Here is a 17,052-nt window from a genome sequence, read left to right as displayed (position 1 = left end):
TAGAGGCATGGGAGAAGGTAGGAAAACAACTTAGCAATCATTATATAACTGAAGGTCCAGAGGAAATGCCTGCCTCTGCATTCTGTCTGTGGTCCCTGATTCGGGACTGCCTAGAGCCCACTCCAGAAGGGGAATGGAGGAATGTGGCAGGGAAATGCAAATCTTGGCCAAATTGGGTGATTAGTTATTACTTTGGAAAGCGAAAATGGAAAAAAAAAATTAGTATCTGTTGCTGAAACTTCCCCAAAGTAAGCAGGATGGGGCGGGGGAGGGAAACATGGGGCGATCCAATATGGAAGCCCACTCTCTTAGTATGCTAATTTAAAGTTTTCTTTTTTGCCATGAAAAAGTCTTAAAAATTTAGAAATGTGCCTGGAATTTCTGTGCTGGTGGGGAGAGAACCTAGCTGTAAGACAGAATACACGCATGGTCTAATTTCGGACATTTAGATTGTCTTAGGCTGGAATCTCTCTGCAAAAGCTATAGAAAATGAAAAACCCAGGACTGTTTTTTTTTTTCTTCTTTCCTGAAAAAAATGGCGAAAAAGTCTTCTCCAAAGGAATTCGAACAAATTCCTGCAACAGGATTCGCATTTCCATAATAAAGAGTAGTTTTCAAAATACTAATGAACCTTGTTAAAAAGTTAACTTCAAGAAAACCAGTAAATTCTCTGTTATAGAATTTATCCAAAGTAAATGCTTTAAAATAATTGGAATTGGATTTGAATCTCAAAAAATTGTTGAAATATAGATAAATAATGTATTAATTATAAAAATTCTAAATAGCTCAGGTAACTGGCTATGCCCTTTGTTAATGGAGGAAGAAGGGTAGTTTCCCAGTTCTTGCCATTCTCCTCTGCCCTTCCTTGTAAATGGTCTGCTGAGCTGCATCTAATTTGTTAATACCAAGTGGATGTTCTTTGATTTACTTGTATTTTCAATCAGGCTCAGGACGATGCACAATACTACTGCCTAATCGGCCACCATTTATTTATTTATTACCACTTTCTGATCCTTTCTGTTAAAACCAGCCAGAGTGACTTCCATACAGCCTGCAAATGCACAGGGCATGCTCCCTGCAGGCTCCCACCTGGAGCCTGCCAGCCCTTCACTTCCCCACTGACCAACGCTAGTTTCACCTTCCCCCATACTGCTGTTACCAATCACAGGTATCCTGGTTCATTCTTTGTGGACTGTCCTCCTCTAGATGCCAGTTCCCAAGGACAGGGGACTCTGCATTTACAGCATCTGAAACAGTTGGGCTCAACAGTATCTACAGCTTCACTCTTTACATGTGTCCCTTATGCCCACCCATGGCTGCTGACCCTCCATACAACCTGATTCAAGTCCTCATCCCTACAGCCTTCCCTCAGCCCACCCACTGCAGGAACCTGACCCATGAGATGGCAGAAAGACGTTCACAGGCATCCGAACTCTCTGCCCGTCAACAACACACCCCAGCAACACACTATTCCCCAGAATCCAGGAACTATCACCTAATTTCAGGTCTTCTATGCACAGGAAAAACTTAGGGATGGGGCACACCAACCACAACTCATCCTCCGAATGTGGAATTATATTGAGACCAAGCCTCTCCTTCTGGAAATGCTTCTCCCAGATACAGAAGAATGTTCTCACCATTGAAAATATACAGCACCATTTCCTGTAGCATCCATGCTACCTCCAGGACTGTCTGGGTAAGGGGGTGGGGAGATAAGTGCTTTATTTTTGATAAAATTAAAGTGCAAATAATCCCTAAAATGGAAAAAAGAGACTTAAACACCAGTGGGTCTCAGGGGTGTGAGTGGATTGGCTGGAGGCAGGACTCTCTAAAGGTGAACTGATTTGGGGGTCCAAAGTATCAAGGGGCTTCTCCCAGATACAGAAGTAGGTTCATTTGCAGCAGGCAGGTGCCTAGGGGGTGGGGAAAAGCAGTCTGGATGGAGATAGAAGAGCCCTGGCCAGCACATCTCAGGCAGACACAGAACCCAAATCCCTCCCAGGGCCTTGACTGGGCCTCCTCTCTTCCAAACCCTGGGACGGACACAGTGTGCCCAGCTACAGTGGGAACATCCCAGGCAAAGGCAGGGAAGAGTGAGGAAAGGTGGGCTGTGCAGGCAGAGGCCCCATCTCAGGGCACCAGAGTGAATGTTTGGATATTTTGGTAATCCTCATCTGAGGATATTTTAGAGATAGTGCAAGGGAAGCAGATGAAGAAGAGAGATATTGGGAGAGACATGAATATGAGAGAGAAAAAAAAATTAGATGCCTCCCACATCCCCATATGTGCTGGGATCAAACATGCAAACTGGAACCACAAAGTCAAGCAGCCTTTCTTTCAAGTCTTGGCTAGCAACACACTATAAGCCAATATTGGTCAAAGAGCAATTTTCTAGTATTATGCTGTCCCTCCTAAAGCACAGAAAGATTGGGATTCAAACAATATCTGTTAATTCTATGATGATAGATCATAATTGTGCTTGACAATCATCCCTGGAAGTGAAAATAACCAAAAAAATTAAGGTACTAAAGAAAAATATCTTTAATAAAAAAATCATAAACCACAACAGAGTACAGTAAGCAATTTGCAGATTGGTGAATTAGAAAGTAAAACAATCCATAAAAGCATAATTCAATAAAAAATCTCTTCAGCTATAAATGTATCAGGTAGTAGATCTGGGCATGTCCTTCAAGACTCACTTGTACTGGAAACACATGAGGAATATAGTACAGTGTATGTTCCATTAAAAGGGTTTAAATTCAGAAAAATAGGTCCCAAACAGTCCCATTCAGTGTTGTTATTCTAAGTGAATAAAACATTCCCTGCACATTTAACACTTCTCTCCAATGTGAACTCTCAGATGTGTTACAAGACTAGATTTTTGGCGAAAAGACTTCCCACATTCAGTACACTCATATGGCTTCTCTCCTCTCTGAAGTTTCAGATGTATAATAAGGTTAGACTTTTGCCAAAACCGGTTTGGCTCAGTGGATAGAGAATCGGCCTGTGGACTCAAGGGTCCCAGGTTCGATTCCGGTCAAGGGCATGTACCTTGGTTTCGGGCACATTCCCAGTAGGGGGTGTGCAAGAGGCAGCTGATCGATGTTTCTAACTCTCTATTTCTCTCTCTTCCTCTCTGTAAAAAATCAATAAAATATATTTTTAAAAAAAGGTTAGACTTTTGGCTAAAAGATTTCCCACATTCAGTATACTCAAATGGCTTCTCCCCAGTGTGAACTCTCTGGTGTTTAATGAGTGCACTTCTTTCACTGAAGGACTTCCCACATTCACTACAATCATATGGCATCTCTCCAGTGTGGACTTTCTTTTAAGGCCACGGGTCGCAATAAGTAATAAGCCAATATTGGACAGAAAGTGATTTCCGGACATTATACTGTCCCTTTCAAACCACATACACTTTTGGATAAACACAATATCTATTCATCTCTTCATTCTGAAAGATCACATTTGTGTTTGCAAATCATCTGTGGCAGTGATTAAACCAAAATCCAAGGTACAAATGTAAAAATGCCTTTAAAAAGATTGTAAACTAGAGCACAGGAGAACAAGCGGTTTGCAGGTTAGTGAATAAGAATCCCCCCAAATTTATCACAGCATAATGTGAGTACCACTATGTCCCTGAGACAGGTGGAACTTCTTAGCTGAGAAGGGGTGCTCTGGATGAATCCTGGGTCACGTTCACTTTCTCATCACAGAGAAATGAATGAAGATACTGCCAAGAGCTTGGAGGAACCATAATTAATTCCAGCAGAAGTGAGCACACAGAATACATTCCCCTGAGCACCCAGGGGTGGTGACCGATGCACACTCCTCGGGTGAGTCAGGTGTTACAGGTGAAATCTCTTCAGAGACAAAGAAACAGTGACATCATTTGGGTGGTAGGTCTGGGCATGTTAGCAAGTACAATGCAGCTCCTTCAAGTCTCACTTGTACCTCAGATTTATGAGGAATCTAGCAGAGTGTATGTTCCCATAACAGGGGTTTACATTGATGTAAAAGGTCTCATAGACCCTCAAGTTTTGTTTTTTAAAAATATATTTTATTGATTTTTTACAGGGAGGAAGAGAGAGGGATAGAGAGATAGAAACATCGATGAGAGAGAAACATCGATCAGCTTCCTATTGCACACCACCTACTGGGGTGTGCCTGCAACCAAGATACATGACCTTGACCGGAATCGAACCTGGGACCCTTCAGTCCCCAGGCCGACGCTCTATCCACTGAGCCAAACCGGTTTCGGGCTCCTTAAGTTTTCTTTTAAGTGAGAAAAATAAACCATTCCCTGCACCTTTATGGCTTATCTCCAGTATGAACTCTGTGGTGTCTAGTGAGGGCAGCCCTTTCACTGAAATACTTCCCACATTCACTACACTCATATGGATTTTCTCCAGTGTGAATTCTGTGGTATATAGTGAGGTGAGACCTTTAACTGAAGGACTTCCCACAGTCACTACACTCATATGGCTTTTCTCCAGTGTGAACTCTATGGTTTATGGTGAGGGCAGCCCTTTCCCTGAAATACTTCCCACATTCACTACACACAAAAGGCTTTTATCCAGGGTGAACTCTGTGGTGTCTAGTGAGGGCAGACCTCTGACTGAAGGACTTCCCACATTCACTACACTCATATGGCTTTTCTCCAGTGTGAACTCTGTGGTGTATAGTGAGGGAAGCCCTTTCACTGAAATGCTTCCCACATTCACTACACTCATATGGCTTTTCTCCACTGTGAACCCTGTCATGTATAGTGAGGGAAGCCCTTCACTGAAATGCTTCCCACAGTCACTACACTCATATGGCTTTTCTCCAGTGTGAACTCTCTGGTGTCTAGTGAGGGTAGACCTTTGAATGAAGGACTTCCCACAGTCACTGCACTTAAACTGCTTTTCTCTAATGTGAACTCTGTTGTGTTTAACGAGAGCAGGGATTTCACTGAAGACCTTCCCACAATCAGTACACTCACAGGGCTTTTCTACAGTGTGAACTCTACCTTGTTGTAGGTGGTTAAAGATTTGTCTGAACACTTTCCCACATTTATTAGACTTGTTAATCATTTCTCCAGAGCAGAGACCTTTCTGATAAGCAACTTTCTGTTTCTGGCTGGCAGCTGTTTCACATTCAACCCACTGGTGATGTCTTTTTACACGGAGACATTCCTGTGATATCTCAGTGTTACTATGTGGCTCCACAGTGTTCAGAGTAGCCTGGTGCTGGAGAAGCCCTGAGATATCTGGGGAGTCCACCCCAACCTCAGTACTAGCTTCAGGCACCCCAGAGAAGTAGAACCAGCAAGTTGTTACAAGCGAAGCTCTCTCCATATATTCTTTCCAGGGCTTCTCTCCACAGGCATCCTTCTGCTGCTGGTGAGGGTTTGCATTGAAACACAAGTCTCTCACACATGCATCACTTAAGAACACATTCTTCTCAAAGTATGCCACTTGTAACTCAGTCAGGTGCAAAATATCTTTTAACACTGAGAAGCACGGCTTACACAGATGGGTCCTCTGGGTGGCTGCGGCTGTCTTGGAAGCCCTGACCTGAGAGTCTCCTACAGATACACTGTGCTCAGAATAGGCCTCCGCATCATCCATTTTATGCCAAGGACCTGAAAACAGAGGAATGATGCGGAAATGAATGTTGACTGTGGTGACAGAGGGAAGTCCCATTATAAAACTGTGTTGCACATAACACATTGGTCTCATGCAATTGGCTGAAAATAAAAGACCTGAAAGATGAACTAATAAGATGCAACTGTGAAGTTCTTGACCACTGAAGATAAAAAAACAAGAGAGACTGCAACAGAAATAGAGCAAAACGTGGCAAGCACCACATGGAAGAGAACCGGACTGTGCAGCTCATTCTGCTGCTAACAGCATTCAGTAGATCTTCTCTGCTGGTGACATGGGCAAGCTGTGCAGAAGGTTGGTTACATCTCATTCGAAGTAAAATTCAATAAACAAGCAGCAGGTGTTTGTGGGTATTTAAGCATGTATGTGCTCCTTATAACACTTACATAGGTCCATGTTGTAGTATACTGCAGAAAGAGATGTACAAAGGAATAGGTGATATAAAAAGGACACAAAGGCGAAGGTAGACAATGCTAGGAAGTCACCAATGAAACTGGGACTCGAGTGATCTTCAGGGCCATACACATGGTCCAGCAGCAGCTCTCCCTGGCAACTGCCCTGGGTTATTTCTGCCCACAGCCACCTGCCCAGCTGCCACTGCTGCTCCCAGCCTTGACACCTGAGAGGAATATGAGCTCCTCAACCACATCAATTCTGAAACAGCCCAGACTCACCCCCTGGCTGGAAGGTGCGGAGACCACAAGGGGCCTGTCAAGAATCAGATCTACTCCTGGCCCCTTAGGTTTTAGTCTCAGGGAGCACAGATGTCATCATCGCTGTGGGATTGTGCAGCTCAGGGTGAGTTCCCCACCCTCCACCCTGACAGCAGGGGCACCTCCCACACTGTTCTCTGGGTCACTGCATGCTTGACCCTCATGAGGACCCTGGCTGCAGGTCACCATGGGTTCCCTGAGCTATTCTGGTGTTCACATGTGTGTGGACTGTCTGGGTGAATAAAACATGTGTGTTGATTTTAGAGAGAGAAATAGGGAGACAGAGAGAATCATTAATTTGTTGTTTCTGTACTTTTCTACAGTGGATTGGATTGGTCCTTCCTGGGGCAGAAATGTTTTTGCATGTGTCCTGACTGGAGATGGAACCTGCAATGTTGGTGTTATTGAGATGAAGCTCTGACCAACTGAGCTATCTGGACACGGCCTGACATATCTGGGATTTTACGTTAAGTAACCTACTAATGTACCTGCACGTAAATAGTTACAAGAACCACCATCATGGTAGATAATGATGGAAGGCTGGAATAGGATTCATGGAGTTTCATAAGTATTTTCCTCATATGGATAGATTTCAAATAAGCTATTTCAAAGGCAGAATGTGTCCGTGCATCAGTTATTTTATCTGCCAAGAAAGAAGCACTAAGGAGGGCAGGAGGAACTCTGTTTCAGGAATGCAGGCATAAATGGAAACATCAAAAGGGCATGTTTTTAAAATGTACATTTTAGCCCTCCTTGGTTTGGCTCAGTGGATAGAGTGTCAGCCCTAGGACTGAAGGGTTGCTGGTTGACTCCGGTCAAGTGTATGTACCTCCATTACAGAGTTCACCACAGGCACTGGTTAGCGTGCATACAGGAGGGAAAGCAGCTGCCAGGTGGCTCCCAACAACCTCTGTGAGCATCAGTGGGACGGATCTGGATCTCGGCATAGCAAGAGTGTCCCAGCGCCCACCAGGGTCCATGGCGTCTCAGCTCCCAACCATCCCCTCGGGACAGGTGCCAGACACAGGGCTCCCGGCTGGCGAGTGCTGCTGCAGAGGAGCAAGCCTCTCCTGATCAGGACTGACTGGGTGTGGGCCCGCAGGAGGTACAGTGGAAGCTGGGCAAGCGGGAGTGGCAGGCAGGAGCAGCAGGAGGCTGCTTTGAACTGCAGGTTTCAGCCCAATCCTTGCAGGCCACCCTGAGGGACCCCACCCATGCACGAATTCATACACTGGGCCTCTAGTTGTGTGTGTGTATATATATATATAAAGTTTTATATATATTTAAAGTTTTATATATATAAATTATATATGTTAAAACTTGTTTTAAATCAAGTACACATATATCAAACTTTAAAAAATGTTTAAAACTTCAGTTTCCAATAATTCAGCTGTTTAATTATGAATGTTCTTGAGCACATCCATTGCTACTGTATCAGTATGCTATAAATCTATTTATATGGAAGGCTAAGCAACCGCCCAACTTCCTCACAGGTAGCTATGACCTGCAATGACCACCAGGGGGCAGACGCTCAACACAGGAGCTGCCCAGTGAGTTGTGGTTACTTGACAGCAGTGGTTCACTAGTAATGCACCCCAGAAGCAGAGAGGAGGGAGCGTGATTCTGTGTTGTGTCACCCAAGAACTGCCCTCTCGAAATCCAGGACACCCCAGGGGAGGTCGGAGAGCCTGTTTCAGCCCAACCTCCACAGGCCAGGCCCTCGTTTTGAAAGGGAGGAGAGAAACAGCAATCATCTACCTCCTGCAGACCACTCCAGGGGTTTAGGAAGGCATGTGCCCTGCCCTGGAATCAAACCAGTGGTTGAGGGACCCCACGCATTACATAGATGCCCTTCAAGCCTCAGCACCGTCAGCCAAGGAGGGACGGTGAGAGGTTGGCACAAGGGAGTGTGGGGCCCTTCTCACCAAGTCCCGCCCCACCACATACTTTCGGTTTACTTTAATTTCAATGTGCACACATCCATGTACCTGGTCACCAGTAAAATATAATGATGTACTACTGAAATATCTTTTTTTAAAAATATATATATTTTATTGATTTTTCACAGAGAGGAAGGAAGAGGGATAGAGAGCTAGAAACATCGGTGAGAGAGAGACATCGACCAGCTGCCTCCTGCACACCCCCCACCGGGGTATGTGCCCGCAACCAATGTACATGCCCTTGACCGGAATCGAACCTGGGACCTTCCAGTCTGCAGACCGATGCTCCATCCACTGAGCCAAACCGGTTTTGGCTGAAATTTCTTTTTTTAAAAATATATATTTTATTGATTTATTACAGAGAGGAAGGGAGAGAGATAGAGAGTTAGAAACATCGATCAGCTGCCTCCTGCACGCCCCCTACTGGAGATGTGCCCACAACCAAGGTACATGCCCTTGACCAGAATCAAACCTGGGACCTTTCAGTCCACAGGCAGATGCTCTATCCACTGAGCCAAACCGGTTTCGGCAATGTACTACTGAAATATCTTATGTCCATGTTCAATGCCATCATTTTGACAGTTTGAATGTGGTGAAATTGTTAACTACTGCTAACCTAGACTTCACTTAACACTGGTGGAGGATGTTAATGCAGATGAAACTTTAAAGTGTATGGTACAAGTGGCCTATAAATAGTACATAGGGTAAAATTTGAGAAAAAGTATATATTTTTTTTAGAATTCAAAAGCAAGAATTCCATATGGCAAAGAAGTCACTAGAGTCATTGAGGAATGAGTGAAATTCTAACATATGTCTTAGAGCAGGAGTCCTCAAAGTTTTTTTTTTTTTTTTTAAATTTCTTTATTGATTAAGGTGTCACATATTTGTCCTCATCCCCCCATTCCCATCCCAACCCTCTCCCCACGCTTGCCCCAATCCCCTGTTGAACTTAACCATTGGATAGGCTTATATGCATGCATACAGGTCCTTTGGTTGAACTCTCCCCCTCCCCCCACCCTCCCCCTACCCTCCCCTATCCTCCCTCTGAGGCCCGATAGTCCAATCGATGCCTCCTTGCTTCTGGTTCTGTTCTTGTTCCTCAGTCTATGTTGTTCATCATTTCCCCTAGATGAGCGAGATCATATGTCACTAGATATATACTAATAAGAACTGAATGTGAGACGAGCAATAATAGTTATGCTGACAGGCAAATGAATCAATCTGTAGCGAGCTTCCCCCTGGACCAACAGTTCTTTTGAGACCCAATTTCAATGTCCAGTAGTTCCTTATGTGTACATGTCAGCACTGACCCCTCAGCTCTGGATGGTGGACAAATGGTGGTAATGGAGGTCCGACTCCCTCTGGTTTGGTCTCGGCCGAACCCAGGGGCACGGCGTCACCCGGACTAAGGGGCACGTGGCCTCACCCATACCCAAGGGGCGCGTGGTCTCACCCGGGCCTGGGACCCAGCCTCACCCGGATGGATCCAGGGGCGCACGGCCTCACCCGGACCCAGGATCTGGCTTCACCCGTACCCAGGGACGCTTGGCCTCTCCCAGACCCAGGGGCACGTGGCCTCACCCAGGCTTAGTTGCACAAGGCCTCACCTGGTTCCAGGGACACATGGTCTCTCCCGGACCCAGGGACGCTTGGCCTCTCCCAGACCCAGGGCCACTTGGGCTCACCCGGGCCTAGGTGCACAAGGCCTCATCCGGATCCAGGGACGCATGGTCTCACCCGGACCCAGGGAGGCTTAGCCTCTTCCAGACCCAGGGGCACGTGGCCTCACCCGGGCCTAGGTGCACGAGGCCTCATCCGGATCCAGGGACACATGGTCGCACCCGGACCCAGGGACGCTTGGCCTCTCCCAGACCCAGGGCCACTTGGGCTCACCCGGGCCTAGGTGCACGAGGCCTCATCCGGATCCAGGGACACATGGTCTCACCCGGACCCAGGGACGCTTGGCCTCTCCCAGACCCAGGGCCACTTGGGCTCACCCGGGCCGAGGTGCACGAGGCCTCACCCGGATCCAGGGACACATGGTCTCACCCGGATCCAGGGACGCTTGGCCTCTCCCAGACCCAGGGCCACTTGGGCTCACCCGGGCCTAGGTGCACGAGGCCTCACCCGGATCCTGGGACACATGGTCTCACCCGGACCCAGGGACGCTTGGCCTCTCCCAGACCCAGGGCCACTTGGGCTCACCCGGGCCTAGGTGCACGAGGCCTCACCCGGATCCAGGGACACATGGTCTCACCCGGACCCAGGGACGCTTGGCCTCTCCCAGACCCAGGGCCACTTGGGCTCACCCGGGCCTAGGTGCACGAGGCCTCACCCGGATCCTGGGACACATGGTCTCACCCGGACCCAGGGACGCTTGGCCTCTCCCAGACCCAGGGCCACTTGGGCTCACCCGGGCCTAGGTGCACGAGGCCTCACCCGGATCCAGGGACACACGGTCTCACCCGGACCCAGGGACGCTTGGCCTCTCCCAGACCCAGGGCCACTTGGGCTCACCCGGGCCTAGGTGCACGAGGCCTCACCCGGATCCAGGGACACATGGTCTCACCCGGACCCAGGGACGCTTGGCCTCTCCCAGACCCAGGGCCACTTGGGCTCACCCGGGCCTAGGTGCACGAGGCCTCATCCGGCTCCAGGGACACATGGTCGCACCCGGACCCAGGGACGCTTGGCCTCTCAGACCCCGGGGCACGTGACCTCACCCATGCCTAGGTGCACGAGGTCTCACCCGGATCCAGGGACTCACGGTCTCACCCGGACCCAGGGACGCCTGGCCTCCCCCAGACCCAGGGGCACGTGGCCTCACCCGGGCCTAGGCGCACGAGGCCTCACCCGGATCCAGGGACACACGGTCTCACCCGGACCCAGGGACGCCTGGCCTCCCCCAGACCCAGGGGCACGTGGCCTCACCTGGGCCTAGGTGCACGGGGCCCCACCCGGATCCAGGGACACATGGTCTCGCCCGGACCTAGGGGTGCGTGGCCTCTCTCAGACCCAGGGGCACTTGGCCTCACCTGGACCTAGGTGCACGGAGCCACCCGGACCCAGGGGCGCGTTACCTCTCTCAGACCCCTGGTCGCGTGGTCTCACCCGGATCCAGGGGTTCACGGCCTCACCCGTACTCGGGACCCAGCCTTACCCGGATCCAGGGGCCCACGGCCTCACCCGGACCCAGGGTTCAGATTCGCCCGGACCCAGGGGCACATGGCCTCACCCGAACCCGGAATCCAGCTTCACCTGGACCCAGGGGCGCGTGGCCTCACCCAAACCCAGGGGCGTGAGGCCTCACCTAGACCCAGAGGCGTGTGACCACATCTGAGCCCAGAGTCTCGCAGGCTCGCCTGGACTCGGGTCTCAGCGGGGTTTCGTCTTCTTGATCCCAATTCCTGTTGGTCAATTCCCTCTCAGCAATTCCTTCGGTCATTTTCTCAGAGCTCCAGGGCGGCTGCCGCAGAACTCGTTGGGCGGCGGGCTTGGCAAGGCTCCGGTGTGCCCGGTGCCCGGCGGTGGGCTGGTCCGGTGTCGCTGCGTCGGCCCTTGGGTCTGCAACGGTGGCCAGTCGCTGAGCGTGCGCACCTGGCCACTTCGGGGCATTGAGATTCTTGAAGGACTCAGAGGTCAGCAAGCACGGAGTCTCCCACCCCCTGTCTCCCAGGGGCTCGTCTGTCCGTGCTCGGCAGCGAGTGGAGCCGTCCCCTCAGCCGGAGACCGCCGGGGGAACTGCGCCGAGCACGTTCCAGGCCACCATTGTGTCGCCTGAGCCATAGTTCTTAAAGTGTGGACTTTGGGTCACCGGCATCAGCATCATCCTGTGTACCCCTCTCTTTTATTCTAGTTGTAGAGCATCTGCTCAGCCAGCCCCCCGGTCTTTCTGGCTGGTGTCTGCTCTGCTCTCCCGTCGTAGTCTCAATATTGTTGTGGTAGGCAACGATCAGGCTGCCGCCCTATGTCTCCATCTTGGTCCTCCTTTGTACAGTTAAGTCTTGATTGTTGTTGGTGTCACTGGGAGGAATTGTCCTCCAGGCCAATTGTCCGTGAGGACCCTCTTTGTCTATATAGGAAGAGTTGCTGTGCAGGAGACATGTTTGTGGGCCGGGTCTTGATGCAGCAATGCCTTGGCGCTCACTGAGTCTGCCTCTAGAATGCCTCCCTTATGCAAGTGATTGAAATCTGGTGTCATCTCCCACCAACCACTAGATGCCCTCGTTTCTGGGTCTCCAATGTAGTGTGGGTCAGCCACTACCTGAGGCACTCAGCAGGAAAAAGCTTCTGCTCAGCTTGGCTGGGGCGGAGCTACAGGGTGGAGCCTACAACCTTGGCTTCCTGTCAGCCCCGCCCTATGAGGCTCCTGTGTCTGTGTCCCTCTGTATTCCTTGCAAACACCTCTGAGAGAAACGCGCCCTGGAGTTTCGCCCACTGCCAAACAGTCCAGTCCCTCCCCTAATGAATCTGGACTCCCAGATTCTCGCCTGGAACTGGGTTTCAGTGTAGTTGGAACTGGGTCTCAGCGCAGTCTGGCGTCCCTGTCTCCTTCCCAGCAGGGCCACCCAGTGGCGCAGGCAAAAGTCCGTCCTCTGCGCACCTTCCAGTGCGCACGTCTGGAGCCGCCGCTTCTCTGTGCCTCCGCCACCACAGCCCAAATTCATTCCCCCAGCGTGCGCCTGGCTTCCCAGGGTTTCGCCCGGAACTGGGGTTCAGTGCAGTCGGAACTGGGGTTCAGCACGGTCCTGAGCTTATGTCTCCTTCCCGCTAGGGCAGTTCAGTGGCGCAGGCAACAGTCCGTCCTTTGCGCCCCTTCCCGTGCGCGCCTCTGGAGCTCTGCCTTCCCCCGCTCCTCTGTGCCTGCGCCCCACAGCCCAGATTCATTCCCCCAGCCTGCGCCTGGCTTCCCAGGGTTTCGCCCAGAACTGGCGCTCAGTGCAGTCGGAGCCGGCGCTTAGCGCACTCCGGAGCCTTTATCTCCTTCCTGCCAGTGAACGCCGGCCAGGCCGTCAGCCGCCCCTTCCTCTCCGGCTCCATCCTCCCTGCAGGCGCGCGTGCTCGTGTCTCCGCCAGTTTCTCCATACCTCAGGCTTTTACGGCTCCCCCAATTGTCCCCGTGGCCTTCTCCTTCCCCCCAGCTGTGGGCATTTCAGTCCGCCAGCTCTCCTGTGGTTCTGGACGATGTCCGTTCTGACCTCTAGTTGTGCCTTTGAAATTGTTGTGCCCGGCTGCAGGTTAGGTGTTTCACCTATGCCGCCATCTTGGTTTCTCCTCAGGAGTCCTCAAAGTTTTTAAACAGGGGGCCAGTTCACTGTCCCTCAGACTGTTGGAGGGCTGCACTATACTTTAAATAACAAATTTCTATGCACACTGCAAATATCTTATTTTGAAGTAAAACTAAAAATGGCAAAAACACCTGCATGTGGCCCACGGGCCGTAGTTTGAGGCCGCCTTTCATAGAGGCTTCACTATCCTTCCATTAGTTAGGTTAATAAATTAACTATAAAGTAGACAAAAAATCCTGAGCAGACATTTTAACAAAGGAGATAAAGACAATGTAAAGAAATGTGTAAGAAATGATCACCATCAAACATTTTTACAGAAATGAAATGAAAACAAAAGCAAGTTAACAATACTCGCTGATAGGGCTCGTATTTAAAAAGATTAACCTTCACATGTGCTGGCTGGGTTGCAGAAAAATGGAATGTTCATTACTGTGGGTGGGTCGGGAGGCAAAGTGATTGACCATTTTAGATCACAGTTCCCCAGATGTTAAAACATAACACATTCACTGACACTGGAACAGTTTGGTAAGTAACACATACCTGTAGAAAGAACCAACACAATATTCCCAACTGTTTTATTTATAAAACCCCAAACATAGAAATCACTGAATCCATAGGCAGCTCAATAGTTCAAGTGGTTACCCATAGAATACAATATTTCCTGGAAATAAATATTTACATAAACATTAGTGTCGAATCTCAAAATATCTGTGTAGCATGAAGGAAGCCAGTGTTTTTTAAAGAGAATACACCTTTTAGTACTAATAAAATTAAGAAAAATATGAACGACTCTATTGTACAGGAAGGTAAATCAGTGCCTGCATGGAGGACTGGGAGGCAGAAAGATTACAAAGGACTGGAGGTAAACACAGGGTGTGGCAAAGTAGTTTTAATGTTGTTGCTACTGAAAATAATACAATAATTAATAAAGAAGAACACAAAATATAAACTCTCCATGGCCACTGTGCCTCATTTTCTTGGGCGTGATCACATTAACGGAAAGCCACTGGTTTGATTTCAGGTCAGGGCACATGCCCAGGTTGTGGGCTTGATCCCCAGAGTTGGGGATGCAGGAGGCAGCTGATCAATGATTCTCTCTCATTGATCTCTCTCCCTTTCTCTCTCTCTCTCTGAAATCATAAAAGTATGTCATAGAAAAAACAACAACAAAAAAACTATTGCCATCAAATTCAATAGGAATGCTGACCACGTACAAAAGGCATCCTGGGACAGATGGCAGGGTTATCCTTCCTCTACCTTTGACTTCTTGCCTGTTGAGCAACTACATTATGTGAACACCTAGAGTGGCCAGGGAATACACAACACCATTAGATTATTCAGCCAATGATGTCAGCTACATGAAACAGTTTTGGAGGTCCTGAGAATGTCTGCACATAAATGCCACACAAGCCACAGGCTCCAGAACATCTGTGGCCTTATGTTCAGAAGAGGCACTTATCACCGAATTTCCTGGAGCCTTCCCCACTCACTATTGAACCAGTGTTTCAGTCCTAATTGTGCTTCCACCTCAGAGACTTACAACAAATGACACCAGCCTATGAAATGTCATACTTCCTGGCACATGTCTCCTTGGCAGGACATGGAGAGCAGGTTCCCTAAACATTGCTGAGGCTTATGTAGTACATACTGTGAACAGAGAACATGGTTCATATTGGTCACAGAAGCAGAGCAAAGGTCTCATCTACAGACTGACCTTTGCCCTCACCAATAATCGAGGCACTAGGCTGAAAATTAAATGCACAAAGTCACTTGGTCTTTCTTTTCAGGCCATGGGCCACAGTAAATAATAAGCCAATATTGGACAAAAAGTGATTTCTGACAGTATGTTGTCCCTTTCAAACCACATACACTTTTGGATAAACACAATATCTATTCATCTCTACATGCTGAAAGATCACATTTGTGTTTGGAAATCACCTGTGGCAGTGAATAAAACCAAAATGAAAGGTACAAATGTAAAAATACCTTTAAAAAGATTCCAAACTAGAGCACAGGAGAACAAGGGGTTTGCAGGTTGAATAAGAATCCCCCCCAATTTATCAAAGCATAATATGAGTACCACTATGTCCCTGAAAGAAGGGGCACTTCTTAGCTGAGAAGGGGTGCTCTGGATGAATCCTGGGTCAGGTCCATTTTCTAGTCACAGGGAAATGAATGAAGATACTGCCAAGAGCGTGGAGGAACCATAATTATTTCCAGCAGAAGTGATAACACAGAATACATTCCCCTGAGCACCCAGGGGTGGTGACCGATACACACTTCTCAGGTGAGTCAGGTGTTAGAGGTGAAATCTCTTCAGCGACAAAGAGACAGTGACCTCATTTGGGTGGTAGGTCTGGGCATGTTAGCAAGTACAATGCAGGTCCTTCAAGTCTCACTTGTACCTCAAATTTATGAGGAATCTAACAGAGTGTATGTTTCCATAAAAGGGATTTACATTCATGGAAAGGGTCTCATAGAGCCCCTTAGTGTTCTTATAATAAGTGAGAAAAATAAACCATTCCCTGCACATTTATGGATTTTCTCCAGTATGAACTCTGTGGTGTACAGTGAGGTTACACCTTTGACTAAAATGCTTCCCACATTCACTACACTCATAAGGCTTTTCTCCAGTGTGAACTCTGTGGTGTTTAGTGAGGGCACCCCTATCACTGAAATGCTTCCCACATTCACTACACCCATATGGCTTTTCTCCAGTGTGAACTCTGTGGTGTATAGTCAGGGCACCCCTGTCACTGAAATGCTTCCCACATTCATTGCACACAAATGGCTTTTCTCCAGTGTGAACTCTGTGGTGTACAATGAGGTTAGCCCTTTGACTAAAATGCTTCCCACATTCACTACACTCATACGGCTTTTCTCCAGTGTGAACTCTGTGGTGTATAGTGAGGGCACCCCTATCACTGAAATGCTTCCCACATTCACTACACTCATATGGCTTTACTCCAGTGTGAACTCTGTGGTGTATACTGAGGGCACCCCTGTCACTGAAATGCTTCCCACATTCACTGCACACAAATGGCTTTTCTCCAGTGTGAACTCTGTGGTGTACAGTGAGGTTAGCCTTTTGACTAAAATGCTTCCCACATTCACTACACTCATACGGCTTTTCTCCAGTGTGAACTCTGTGGTGCATAGTGAGGTGAGACCTTCGACTGAAATGCTTCCCACATTCACTACACTCATATGGCTTTTCTCCACTGTGAACTCTGTGGTGTTTAGTGAGATGACATCTTTGACTGAAGGACTTCCCACAGTCACTACACACATAAGGCTTTTCTCCAGTGTGAACTCTGTGGTGTCTAGTGAAGTCAGACCTTTTACTGAAGGATTTCCCACAGTCACTGCAGTTATACCGCTTTTCTCTAATGTGAACTCTGTTGTGTTTAATGAGATCATTGCTTTCTCTGGAGACCTTCCCACAATCAGTACACTCACAGGG

The sequence above is a fragment of the Eptesicus fuscus genome, unplaced genomic scaffold (genome assembly GCF_027574615.1).
Source record: "Eptesicus fuscus isolate TK198812 unplaced genomic scaffold, DD_ASM_mEF_20220401 scaffold_52, whole genome shotgun sequence".
Classification (NCBI taxonomy): domain Eukaryota; kingdom Metazoa; phylum Chordata; class Mammalia; order Chiroptera; family Vespertilionidae; genus Eptesicus; species Eptesicus fuscus.
Note: the sequence above shows the minus strand (reverse complement) of the source record.